We start from the raw sequence: 14,214 nt of genomic DNA on the forward strand, positions 1-14,214 counted from the left end.
TTATGTTTCATACAGCAGGTCATTTATACATGTACTGTAAAAAATGAAATATAGCTTCCATATAGCTTCTGTACCCACCCATTTCCATCCTAAAAATGTGCAGTAGGATGCCTGAAAGCAGCTGGGAATGACAGACTATGCCAGGATTCACAGTGTCAGTGTACAGGCATTTCAGTGGAGCAGTAAAGACCCTCATAATCATAACAATGGCCAAAAGTATGAGCAACAGTGCTGCTCAATCTATTTCACAAACTGTTATGTCCCCAAAAGTACAGATAAACATATTGCCAAGTACACCTCATAATAAGACAGCATGTCCACAGAGGATTTCTATGACAGTGTGAAAAATGTCTTTATAACAGTAGAATCATATCTAGTTTTATACTTTATCTTTCACTGGAAAGAGAACCACAAGAGGATTTCTAGAGTTCTGTGATAAGGGGCTCTGTGTTTTCAGTTAATAAGATCTCAGAGAACGTCTGTACTCTCTGTTGATAGATGAAACACAACGTCTTTGCCAAGTGTTGTGAGCAGCAGAACAGGTAAGCTGGTCAGAGTTAAAGAGATAGTTCACATAAAAATTTGAATGATCTCATGATCATATAATCTCACTCATGTGGTTTTAGGCTTTTATGAGTTTCTTTCTTTCATTGAACACAAAAGAAGATGAAGATGGTTGCTGGCACCCATTGACTTACAAAATCAATGAGTGCCAGCTACCAGCATTTTTCAAAATATCTTATATATTTGTGTGAAAAAAGAATGAAGAAAGGTTTTACCAAGTGAAGGAGGAGTAAGGTAATGATGGAATTTTAGTTTTCGGGTGAACTATCCCTTTTAGCTTATTTAGATGAGGGGAAAAACACATCTGGGGCCTGTTTCAGAAAGGAGGTTAACTGAAAACTCAGAGTATTTTAACCCTGAAATGAGAGAAACTCTGGGTTTTCTGTTTCAAAATGGCAGGTTTGTTAAACTCGAGAAAGCAGGGTAAGTCAAGCCTGTTTCTGAAAGAGAGGTAACTTTAATTCAGAGTCAGTTACTGTGGTAACTTACTCTGTGAATCTAACCTGGTCAGAAGCAGGTTTTATTCTCTAAACTCAGAGTTTCTGTCTGTCTCCTCCCCTTTTTTAAAGATGAAGCGGTATTTCTCGCCATAGCCTTGCATTTCCACCCACCTATTTTAATGCTCATTTTGGATACGTGCATAAAAACGATTGATTGAAACATCATGATGCACATAACTTTTTTAAATATGCATAAAAAACGCGCATAACTGAGTAGGATAAACTTTTATTCGATAGAAAATGTGCGCATAAACTACGATGGAAACACTTTTACTGAACAAATTACAATATGTACATTAAAAAAAAGATAATGATCATATGATAATGAAAATGTGTGTAAATGGACAAACCAGCAGGCTGGGCACACTGTAACATGTCTTAAATATTGTTTTAGTCATTCTAAAATGCCTTAACTGTTTCAGTATTAGTGTATATTATTAATTACCTCCGAACGTCTGGTGCGTGTCAAGAGTCTCTGCGTCTCATGGCTTCAGACGCCCCCACGTGTTCATTGTGTTCGAGGCGCAAGTACATTAATTAGGCTAAATAAAGAATTAATTGACGCAGCTTCTTCTACCACAGTAAATTCTGTTTTTACTGTTGATATTTGGTGCCAGTTTAATCACGAAGTGACTATTTTTTTCTCTTTGACTCGTTGGATGGAATTTTATTCGCATCTTTTATGCAATATTCCAGTTTTGCACATAAATTTATGTAATATATTTGGATGGAAACATAGCTATTGCCTACATTTTAGTCACACACAGAAGAACTGTACTAGAATGGCTTATGCTTTTTTAATAAATAATTAAATTGAATTCACCTTCGATATGCACTGTAACTAGATTAATGGGATTATTATTCTTTCTAAAAATTATTTTTAGTAATGCTTACCTTCTAAATGTTATATTAACCTCTATCACTTGATCAATAAAAAAGGCAGACACACAAGTGCACTGTCAAATCATTTAAAACTAATAAATGTATAAAAGAAAGTTTAGAAAAAAATATATAAACGTCACAAATTACATTACTTATTTTATTATACTTAAATATTTAAATACTTAAAAAGTTAAATTAGGCATTAACTTGAGCAGCTGTTTTCCTACGCTGTCTCTTCTTCACTGATGGTTGCTTCTTTTCAAATATATACACTCATATTTGCTATAACTTTGCATGAGAACATCAAGTTCAGCTGGAGAAAGAAATGGTGATCTCTTTTATAAGATATTGCCATAGTCACTCGTAATGTCTGCGCTCCATTGATAATGCCTTTTTAAAGTCACGGTGTGCGCGCTTAACTCTGAGTTGGTCTACTCGAAGTTGATTGACCCAACTCAGATCAGCTGTTCTGAAACCGAAAACTCTGAGTTTTTAATCTCTCGGTAAATCAACTCAGAGTTCAAGTTTAAACTCTGAGTTGTTTGAACCTCCTTACTGAAACAGGCCCCTGGTGTTCTTGAAATGTGTTTAAACACTTCAGCATATTCTAAAATGACAGCACTTGAACTGTATCATTATAATGACTGAATTTGAATGTTCTGTTTTTAAACTGTTCCAATGGTCTGGACTGATTTACAATTTGACAGTCACTACGATTAAAACTATGCCTTACTATTAACACAACATGCACCATAACTCTTGTCTCAGTGCACACAAAACAAATGCTGTTTAAACAACAACAGCTGCCTAAGGAGATGTTTCCAACACACAGCAATGAAGCATGCAGTAAAAGGTTGAGAAATATCACAAAACAATATTATAAAACGAATTAATCTAACTGAATAATTGGATAATTCCCAAATATAAAGAAAGTTGAAAAAATCTATGAGTAACGGGAAAGAAATGAATAAAAAATCCAAATATGTGCTTTTTCATGGGAGAGGGTGTGGGTAAACGCAAGGTAAGAAGTGTAAATGTGGCTGATAAGGACCCTTTAACACCAGGAAAACCTTTGAAAGTAGTTTTGTTCAAGATAACAAGATAACAGTAAGGGTAATTAGATGCAATTACCCCAAAGTACCACATACTTATCACATGTGAGATCTAAACTTAGTGAGGATAAACTACAGGGATCTGTGTGAACTGTGTTAAATACAGCAAAAATTCAGCACCGAATACAAAGACTATTCAAGACAGTGAGTCTCCTGGAGGGACGCTCCATATGCTGTAATTAAAAAAAGACACTGGGATGCCAAAATTACTTTTGCTGGGCTAAATTGGTGTCTGCCTACATTCAACATAATTATGACCTTTGTAAGATAAAGCACTCCGTCAACTGAGTCTCTCAGCAAAAACAACATACACAAGTAAAAATGAAGACAACTGAGATGAGACATATTCTACCTTACAAATTAGAAGGACAAATCAGGGTTGCTATCAATGTTACAGGAACTAGTTATTTTACAGTAATTCAGAAAATTATAGCTGATTATAAAAAGTATAAACAAAGTTTATTTTTAGGTAAACGATTATGGGACATTATTTTTACCCATATTTTGACATTTTAGTTTTACACAAGTTATTTCAAATGTTTTAATATTTTTACTATGCTATATAAAATCTTTTTTATATATATTTAATTTGATGCAGACACCAAAATAGGACGTTTTGTGTTTGACCCAAGTATATTTCAGGTGTCTTTCTAAAACTAAAACTGACATCAGTCACAAAATACTGCAAAATACAATGCATAAAACTTACTTAATGAAAAAGTATTTATAAGCAAAAGTCAGTACGAAAGTTGTACTATGTAAATGAATAGTTTAGTTTTTTCAATAGTTTTGTGACAATACTGTTCATAAACAAGTAGCTCCTCCAGTAACATACTGTAATTAATCACTAGCTATTTGTAAGCAGTGCACGTTGAACATACAATATCCACAAACAAAGCATGCAGACAGCGTCCATAACGGCGTGGTTCAAACTTGCACTAAAGTTTTAAAAAGCAGATTTCAGAAATCACTTACCGTGGACTACGAGAAGGGTGTTTGAGAAACACCGTCCATTAAGACTCGACCTTCAGAAGAAACGTCCCGCTGCTCACCGCTTCCAAACGCGGCTGAAGTTCACGCAGATCCGAGCCGTCTTTGCTTCAATCCTCTATAAAAGTAGGACAAACTCCCGTTGCTAAAGGTTAAAACACGGATTCAAAACACATGTCTGCGTCCATCCTCCTGGAAGAGACTGCTGGAAACTGCCTTGAATCCCGCTGGAGAGTAGCGCTTCTCCCTGCCCCCTCACACCGGACCGCCGCTGGCAGGAGCGTGAGAGTGAGCGAGTCTCTGTTTCGGTCCCGACCGCTGATCTGGAGCGACAAGCTGAAGGGCTACGGGAGAGGGGCCGCGTGCGGGGGAGCGCGACGGACGATACGCTCAAGTTCATCAAACAACTTCTATTGCAATTTTTATTGAATGTTGAACTGTAAACAGACCATGGGAAGTATGTTTATTAAACATTGTAATGCTGACGTGATAATATGTCGACCATTTTTTAAATAGCCAAAAATGCATAGTTTGGGTCATTGGCAGCTTTAATTCTTTTATGCCAAAAAAGGATATATTAAGTAAAGGTCATGTCCCATGAAGATATTTTGTACATTTCCTATTGTAAATATATTTAAAAAAATACATTGTTTGCTATGTAGCCTATGCACTTTATATAGACAACGATTTCCTCAGTATTTTAATTTCTGTTTGTTTTTAAACTCTGCAGATTCCAGATTTTCAAATAGTTACTCGACCAAATATTGTCTTTACAATACACCAGTGGAAAGCTTATTTGTTCATCTTGCAGGTGTTATAAATGTAAATAAAAAAGACACACAACTAAATAGTGAAACATCAGAAGACTATAGAACAAAAAAAAAAAAATCTTATGCATGTTGAAAACGGATTTAAAGTTAATTTTTTTGTTGTACGTTAATTATTTAATCATGAAAATATTGTTGAGCATCAGAGCATGGCATTTCACAAGCATACCAGTAACAAAAATCTTTTTGGGTTCACATGTGCTGTTCCTCAACATTATTTTCTCTTTGTATTATTCAAAGTACAGTAGGTAATATTTAACACTTTGAAGATTCTTCTCATTTTGGGGGTCATGCTTATGCTACACTGTAAAATATCCAACTCGAAAAAATAGTTGAAATTACTTGTTTTATTTATTTATTTATTTATTGTTATTAACATGTTTACTTGACCTATTTAAATTCTCTTCATTAAGTTAAAAATATTAGTTTTGTGAGCAAAACTTTGCAAGTTCACCTAAAAAAGCTTCTGCTAACTTGTTACTTAAGTTGAGTTAATCTCAGACCTCCTCACTAGAAAAAATAAAAATTACAGTATTTCTAACCCTATCAACAATTATAAAAAAAGAAACACCAATAGTAACATTAATGTCAACATAATAATAATGCTAGTATAATTTGAAATTATTATTCATTTGTAATTTATGCTTTTGCACATGCAGAAAGACTATTAATGAGAATTTCCATCTCACATTTACCTAGTTCGCTCTACAAAACGAAACGCTTAGCGCATATGAATGTTATTTTTGTATTTAACTGTTATGTATATATTTGGAAGTTTTTCCCTAACAACATTCAAATGAAAATTCGAATGCCTAAAAAGATCAAATAATAAATCGAAATGCATTCTCAAATGAGAAATCATTTGTATTTGATATTTAACTTTTATGAGCAACTCCTGTAATAATTAAATGACAAATCAAATGCTCAAAGTATAATTCAGATGGAGTAAACAGACATCTTATTCGCACAGTCTTTTTTTTCCCTGTGAAGCATTACATTAGTATTTTTCCCATTTGTCCTGCCATGTTCTTGTTTACTGTTATTGTCGTTTTGCCTCCTGTCCTGTTTCTAATTCCGTGTCTAATAAATGTTTTGTTAGCATTTGTCTCTGTTTTATTTATTTATTATTTCAGTTGAACTTTGTTGTGACAAAGTATTACTTCTTAGTATCAATTTCCATAGAAGGTTTTTAGTTTTTTAGGTGATGTTTTTAAAAGTTGAGTAAAAAAGCAAAAGCGAAAGGAAAAAAGTATAATTTATTTATTTATTTATTTATTTTTTTGCACTGGCTTAAATTTTTTTTACAGTGTATGTGTTTTAATTAAAGTTAATTAATTGCTAATAAAATAATGATAGTAATCCCACTGTAGGAGTGCAGTCATTCAATTCATAAACTGCTCCTGAACTTCATCATGACATAATTGGTGTAATGGAAAAAAAATGGACATAGTGAGATTTCTGTTCTCACAGAGTCTGAATTTTTATAACAAAGGTTTCACATTGAAACAATATATACTCTAGTCTGAACATTAAAAACCTATGCTAAAAGGGTTCCACATATTAAAAACTGATAATAACAGTCAATATGTGACGAGAAAGAACTAAGTTAAAGTGTAATAACTTGCTCCAGTCCTACAAGACAACAATCTCCACCCTTATTGACAATCCTACATAAAGTTTATTGGTTTGAGCAGAATAGTCTTTGAAATATGACTCATTATTGTTTGAGGTACAGAAACACAAAGAGCACAGGCGAGGAGTTTGTTATATTGTGAGTAAGTACAACCGGTTCTGTCTATTGACTACGCTATAGGCTTCTTCTTAGAGGCAAAACGTTGATTTTTATTACTTGACATTAATTTGCCTGATATTTCACTTACTCTGAAACATTATATTTCAGAGAACATTGTCAAATTAAGAGTTTTATTGTGACAACAGGACTAATCAACAATAGACTTTGCATGCAAATACACTTCCATGTAAGTTGTCAATTTTGTAAATTTGTGTAGTAAATACAGATTGTACATACATATATTTGTAGGGGGTTTAGTGGAGGTCTCGGTAGGACAACAAAAATGTCCTATCATGTATTTATTGATTATAACCTGACTTCAATTCACTAAACTATTACTTAAAGCAGTAATACAACTATATGCACTCCAAGAGTACAGCAGATCAAATCATGTGGATAACACAAAATATGTTTAGGTATAGGTAAACTGTAGGTAAACATTTTTTTTTTACTATACATTACCTACCAAAAGTCTTGGCACCTAAGGGCAGTTTTAGGAACAACAAATAATAATTTGACTTAGTTGATCATTTGGTATCAGAAGTGGCTTACATTATAAACAAAGGCCTCTAGATTACGCTTATTTTACCAAAATGAAATATGATCAAGCCTTGATTTTTAATGATTTAATTAGGGCAGTAAGGTCTGACTTTGCTTAGACCAAAGTCTTGCCAATTAACAGAATAATGTACAGTAGAAAATATACAGCAGTGCAGTGGAATAAGAACATGCAGTGGAATAAGAATGAATATTGTGCATGACTCCCATAAGCTTGGAGGACTGCATCCATTCATCTCTGCAATGACTCAAATAACTCATTAATAAAGTCATCTGGAATGGCAAAGAAACTGTTCTTGCAGGACTCTCAGAGTTCATCAAGATTCTTTGGATTTATCTTCAATGCCTCCTCCTTCATCTTCCCCAAACATGCACAATAATATTCAGGTCTGGTGACTGAGCTGGCCAATCCTGGAGCAAGTTGACCTTCTTTGCTTTTAGGAACTTTGATGTGGAGGCTTAAGTATGAGAAAGAGTGCTATCCTATCCTGCTGAAGAATTTGCCCTCTCCTGTGGTTTGTAATGTAATGTAATGTAGGCAGCACAAATGTCTTGATCTCTTGCATACCCCCATACTGAATGTACCCCAAATCATGATTTTTTCTTCACCAAACTTGACTGATTTCTGTGAGAATCTTCGGTCCATGCGGGTTCCAATAGATCTTCTGCAGTATTTGTCAGGTAGTGTGTGCCTATACGGTCTTTGTCATACATTATACAAATCTGAAAAAAAAAAAAAAAGGCATTGGAGATTAAAAGTATATTAATTCAAATCTCTAACATTTAATAAATTTGTTAAAATCACATGTTTAAATGTAAATTATAGAATGCATAATTTGAATTTAAAGGTATTATAGTTTATTTATTTATTATTATAGGTATATTTATATGCTCTTAAAATCAGATTATTACATAAAAACAATACAACTGTACGTTGCAACACTGCCTGTATACGTTCCTGGAGATCGTGAATTATGTAGCCAGAAGTACGTATGGCTGCATTTTATTTTTAAAACAAATGCTATGGGGCAGTATCAATTTGGGTTTAGGGAAGGAGGAGGGTGGGTCAGTTGATAGGTCAGTCAGTCAGTCAGTCAGTCAACAACGGCCTCTAGCGGGTGTACGTGAGAACAGCAGGTGCGAATGACACTTGCAAGAGAAATTTGAGATTTCAAAAAGTGTACACAGCGCCCTCTCATGAATTCACGAAAACAAAAGCTGCAGAAAACGTACCTGGGATGTATTTCCGGGTCTCGTACGTTTTTAGAATGAGCTTGGGTTGGTACTGTATGTCAGTGCTTTTTCCATTTTACTTACTTTACATTTTCTATTTTCATCATTATACAAGTTTAGAATCATCTTTTAGATGTTTACTTTTTAATACTTCCAATAGATATTTAACGGACCAAGGACGTTTTCACTATATTTTCTATAATCATTTTTCTACTGGGAAAGTGTTATTTTATTTGGTTTGACTGGAATAAACAGTCAAACCAGTTTTGGTTTTGACAGTTTTCATTTAAAAAAAAAACAATTTAAGGACAACATTATTAGTTCCCTTGAGATTTTTTTGTTTTATTAATTGTCTACAGAAAAAAAAAAACACTGTTATCCAATAACATACCTAATTAACTTGCCTAGTTAACATAATAAAGTTAAGCGTTTAAATTGCACTTTAAGCTGAACACTGGTCTCTTGTAAAATAACTAGAAAAATATTTTGCATGGCCGTCATGGAAAAGACCATTACCCGTTTGCAGTTTTATATAGTGTAGCTGTAGTTCTGGTGTGGAGCCAGGATTGCTATAAACCAAAATAAAGGCTCTTAGGTTGTATGAGTTCATTAAACTAAAACATCATGGGGCTCAATTAGACATTCACTTTCAGAACAACATAGCAAGCCTGAAGGGATTCATTTGCATAATTCAAAACCTGTTAAATCAGCGGAGAGCACTACAGCATAAACAATCTCACATATACTGTAAACGCTCATACTGTACGGCCTCACATAGTCACATAGTCAAGCTCATGTCTTTGTCCACTTATAGCTTCCCCATAACTATTTGATATAAGACAAAACTAGATCAATAAAAATCTATTTATCTCATTTGACTGTTTGAGGCTCAGTTAATTGTTGGATTAAAATTTTGTTTTTCATGAGATACAAAGATTTCACATTTAAAAAAATGTACAATTACTGTATACAGTTGAAGCCAGAATTATTAGCCCCCCTTTGATTTTTTTTTCTTTTTTAAATATTTCCATACTGGTTTTGCAGAGCAAGGAAATTTTCACAGTAAGTCTGAAATATTTTTTCTTCTGGAGAAAGTCATATTTGTTTTATTTTTGCTAGAATAATTAAAATGGTTTTTATATACCATTTTAAGGTCAAAATTATTAGCCCCTTTAAGCTATATATTTTTCAATAGTCTACAGAACAAACCACCAGTATACAATAACTTGCTTAATTACCCTAACATGCCTAGTTAACCTACTTAACCTAGTTAAGTCTTTAAATGTCACTTTAAGCTGTAAAGAAGAGTTTAGAATGTTTAGAAATGTGTTGAAAAAAATCTTCTCTCCGTTATCAGGAATTGGGGAAAAAATAAACAGAGAGGCTAATAATTTAGGGCGGCTAATATTTCTGACTTCAATTGTATATCTGGCCTTATTTAGATAACATTATTTGTAATTAAACTATTTATAGTGAATTTATGACTAAATCATGCCTTTGTCCCCTCATGCTTTGGAAAATCGCATTGGATCCGGGCTGTTGAAAGAGGATGACCATCATTGTGAATTATTATTATACTCTCTATGCAGTCACACGCATTATACTGCAGCAAGGTGCTTTAAGATTATTGTTCACTCAAGTCTGCACATTATTTAAGTGCTTTTCAAGACTTTCAATATATGGGTGTTTCTAGAATTGCGGGTACATTTAGAATGTCTAAGATAAACTTGAATGGAACAGTTTTGAATAACAGCACAAAGTACATCAAATTATATTTAAAAATAAAGTGGGACTTTTTGTATTGAAAATATTATATGCAAAATGAGCTTTTTGTGAAAAAAAGCAGCATCTCATCTGTTCACACCTTTTCAGAATGGAAAAAATTATAAATGTATTCAGTACCATCCTGAAGAGGCATTTAGTCTGTTTAAAGGTGTCTTTTGTTTGTTTGATGTGTATATTGTGATAATTTGCAGAGTGCATTTGTAATGAGGCAACAGACATGTGTAGAGTTCAACTATTCGTTGCTTTTTTATCCATCATGTCATATCACTTAGCTCTTACTGTGATGCATCTGTATAGTGAAAGGATGGCAATAGACTTCAAAAACTCATATGTTCATGTAAAGGTTGATATTAACTCCTGCCTGTGTTTTTCTATAAATTAAAGGGCACCTAGTTTACAATTTTTTAACAATTTAATATTATTATTATGGTTCAGTTCAAAGCACAATTCAGATTTTTTTTTATAATAATGTGTTTAAAAAAAGTGTCATTTTGGGGGCGTGTACACAGGTTGTTGTTTTAGGGGTTGCTTCACATGAAAATTAGTTTTTCCTTTGACGCAAAAAAGACCACACACCCACTGATTGGTGGAGAGGAGACAGAGTGATTAAACCAGTTATGATATGGGGATGGAAGACATGATGGACAGAGGTCAGTGGGCAAATTTAAATTGAAGGGCATCCTGGGATTTTTAACAACCACAGAGAGTCAGGACCTCAGTTTAAAGGTTCAGGACACCCTGGAAAACTTTTTTTTTTTATATTAACAGATGTGTGTGTGTTGAGCATCAGTTAAGACAATGTTAGCACCTGTCAGCTTTAATTGTGGGGAAAACTGGATAATTTTTAGCTTTTGTCAGCTAATTTCAGCTTCCGGGTTTAAAATGATTTTTGGGGCGGGATCAAAATCGGCGACGTAGCTCAGTACTGCAAGTGCAATGATGACGCGTCGGTTTCTCATTATTATTCATAGCGGAGTTTTCTTATCCTATGAGAAGAGCCGGCTGCTTAATTATTCATGAGAGCACGTGCTTTCCGCAGGTAAGGCAGAACTGCCAGTTTCAAGCAAGCTGTGAGACATAGACCCACGGCATGCTGTAGCCGATTTTGTAGTTCGTGTTTGTTTCCATGATCCAAGGGTTTGTTGCATGTTTTTTCCCTGCGATCTTGTCAGGGACGATCATACAGCAAAGCTGTTTGTGTGCTGCAAGCATTTTTTTCGAGAGAGCAGTACGAGAATTGAAGAATGGCGACGTTGACTTTTATCAGGAGTTCGTTCACATTTAGACACATCGCCGTGCTGCTGTGTTTGCCTAAATCCTCTATATTACCAGCAGGGCTAATGGTTAAAATAGGCAGGTCAGGAGATCTGCTGCACTGAGTCTGCGTTCAGATCTATAATTTAGAGTCCCCATCACTATACTGGGGCATTAGGACCCACACAGACTGCAGCCCCTTGCTGGCCTCACTAACACCACTTCCAGCAGCAACCTATCTTTCTTATGTGGTCTCCCATCCAGGTAGTGACCGGGCGCAGCACTGATTAGCTTCAGTGGGTGACAATATGAGAGTTGCAGAGAGCTAGCTGCCAGTGATGCACCACAGTGGCCAACCCAGGCTCATTCCAATTCCATGCCCCAATATACATTTCTGGAGAGAGCAAAATAGGTTCCCCTTCGGGGGGAACTCCAGCACTATAAGTGGATTTGATTGTTAAAATCCACGCATTGGGAGGTTCGGTTCAGAAGCTACTCGTCTGAAAGAGTATTGAACGGGCCAATTAAGAATGAATTGGTATATAAGCTCACCTGGCGCCAGCAGACACTATCCTTTTCGCTTCAGAGACTTTTCTGATCGAGCTTCATGAGGGTTCCTCCTGCTGTCTACAGCCACTTCGAGCGAACGAGTGTCTCCCGGTCCAGAGCGAGTCCACGCAGCGGCAGATGGTCGAGCTGGGTTTCTCCCTTGCCTGGCGTCCCTTTGGGTCCGGTCCTCCAGAGCGGTGCGTATTGTTGCAAAGCATCCTAAAAGAGCAACACAGTCGTGCAGCACGTCCTTTTCAGGACGGCGCTCCGACTGTGCGTTTCTGGTTGCGGGGGTTTCCTGGCTTCGGATGATGGGCACGATCACTGCATTACATGTTTGGGGGTCCAGCATGTTAATGTGGTGCTCGGGGGCAGTTCATGTCGTCACTACGATGCCATGACCGTCGCGCAGTTGAGATCGCTGCAAACTCTCGTGAGAGAGCGAGCCACCCCAGTCGCCTCCTGTTCTGCAGCGGGCGCTTGGGCAGATCTGAGGGTTCCAGCGAGAGATAATCCGCCGCCTAAGGGCTCGCGGACCTCTCGCTCCTCCAAGCGCTCCATCCAAGCTTCGGGCGCTGGGAGTGATCCGTCTAATCAGATGGTAGCTCTTACGCTCGCTGTCACCGGAGATCAGATGTCCTCCGCGGCATCGGAGGGTGGGCTTTCATTGTCCGACGATGATCCGGACCCGCTCGCCCCCTTCGGGCAGGTGAGCGCTGTCAAAACGGATACTGAAACGGACGTGTTAGCCGTGCTTTCCCGGGCTGCTTCGGCCGTGGGTTGGAGATGGTTTATCCCCCAGCTCCGCGGCCGGACCGACTAGAGGGGCGTTCCCTTCTTCCCGGCGACGCACAGTAGGCTCACGCGGTCTTAAAGAACACCTTTTTTCTGCTCGTGCTGCGTGTCCCTCCACCCTCACCACTCTTGGTGGTGGAGCAGCCAGGGGGTATGTGGCGATTCCTCAGGTTGAGTGTGCGATGGCGGTTAATCCGCGCAGCGCCTCTTCTTGGCGGGGTCTGCTTCGTCTCCCATCCAAAGCCTGTGAGTTTTCGGCTCCCTCGGAGCTAGAGCTTACAAAGCTACAGACCAGGCTGCATCCGCCTTGCATGCGATAGCCACTGTCCAGTGCTACCAAGCGCAGGCGCTGGCCGAACTGCACGAGGGTGGGTCCAACCCAGGCTTATGAGCTTCGCACCGCAGCCGACTAAGCTCTTCGGACTACTAAGTCCGCTGCGTGTGCTCTGGGGAGGACGATGTCCACACTAGTGGTCCAGAAGCCCCACCTCTAACAAAACTTGGTTGATATGCGCAAAGTTGACAAAGTCTGCTTTCTTGACTCGCCCATATACCTAGCTGGTCGGCGACACAGTCTGCGAATTCACCCAGGAATTCGAGGCAGTGAGAGAGCAGTCCGATGGGTGATGTCTAATCGGCGGCCCCGTAAGCCCGCTCCGCCCGCCGTGCCATCCATACCTGCTCCTCGCCGAAGGCGCCCGCCTACGAGAGCTGCACCGCCCCCGCACTCGCCTCTGGCGAAGCGAGCGCGTCGAGCACCTCGGAAGCAGGCCACTCCCCCTGCCCAGAACGCCGCTAAGTCTGGCAAACGGACCGCAAAGCGTCCCTGGGACAGGTCATCTGGAGAGGAGGGAACTTGCTCTTTCCCCGCTGGAGGGCGGGGCGCCATTTCCAACGGCACTTTTTAATGCCATGAAATGAAAAGGCACTTTTCCACTTCTCCGGAGGTGACAGCCCGAAATCTGCCAGTTTGAGCTCAGCTCTCTAGCTCGTAGGTTCGGTGCACTCCGCCAGTGGCTCACGGGCACTGCAGGCCCTGCCAGCCTGGGACGCGCCGCCTCTCAGCTCGCAAGGTCTGCATGCTCCGCCAGCGGCTCACGGGCGCTGGGGGGACGGTCTCCCTTCTCCCAGCCCCCAAGCCCCCCCTCCGGAGTCAGGGTGTGGAGCCAGAGCGAATCGCTCTCCTCCAGCTCTTCTGTGGGACCCTCGCGCTCCCCGGATCAGCACACCCGCTCCGCACAGGAGTCAGGGTGCGGAGCCAGAGCGAAACGCTCTCCTCCAGCTCTTCTGTGGGACCCTCGCGCTCCCCGGATCAGCACACCCGCTCCTCACTGCCCCTCCGCGGGTACGTCAACGATTGCTGCGATGACGTC

At 38.7% G+C, this 14,214-nt stretch overlaps 1 protein-coding gene and 1 long non-coding RNA gene across 2 annotated transcripts in view; one reads left to right on the forward strand and one right to left on the reverse strand.

Moving 5' to 3' along the window:
- Window positions 1–4,373, reverse strand: part of lzts2a (leucine zipper, putative tumor suppressor 2a) — a 155,717-nt gene extending 151,344 nt beyond the window's left edge. The window contains exon 1 of the mRNA XM_005156687.6: window positions 4,034–4,373. The gene's annotated coding sequence lies outside the window, so the exon portion shown is untranslated. The remainder of the gene's footprint in view (window positions 1–4,033) is intronic.
- On the forward strand, window positions 871–4,535 carry LOC141377005 (uncharacterized). Its single transcript, XR_012388755.1, has 2 exons — window positions 871–2,517; window positions 3,701–4,535. It is a non-coding gene; the product is annotated as an uncharacterized lncRNA (long non-coding RNA).
- The last annotated feature ends 9,679 nt before the right edge of the window (window positions 4,536–14,214 follow it).

This window comes from Danio rerio, chromosome 13, assembly GCF_049306965.1.
Source record: "Danio rerio strain Tuebingen ecotype United States chromosome 13, GRCz12tu, whole genome shotgun sequence".
Classification (NCBI taxonomy): Eukaryota; Metazoa; Chordata; class Actinopteri; order Cypriniformes; family Danionidae; genus Danio; species Danio rerio.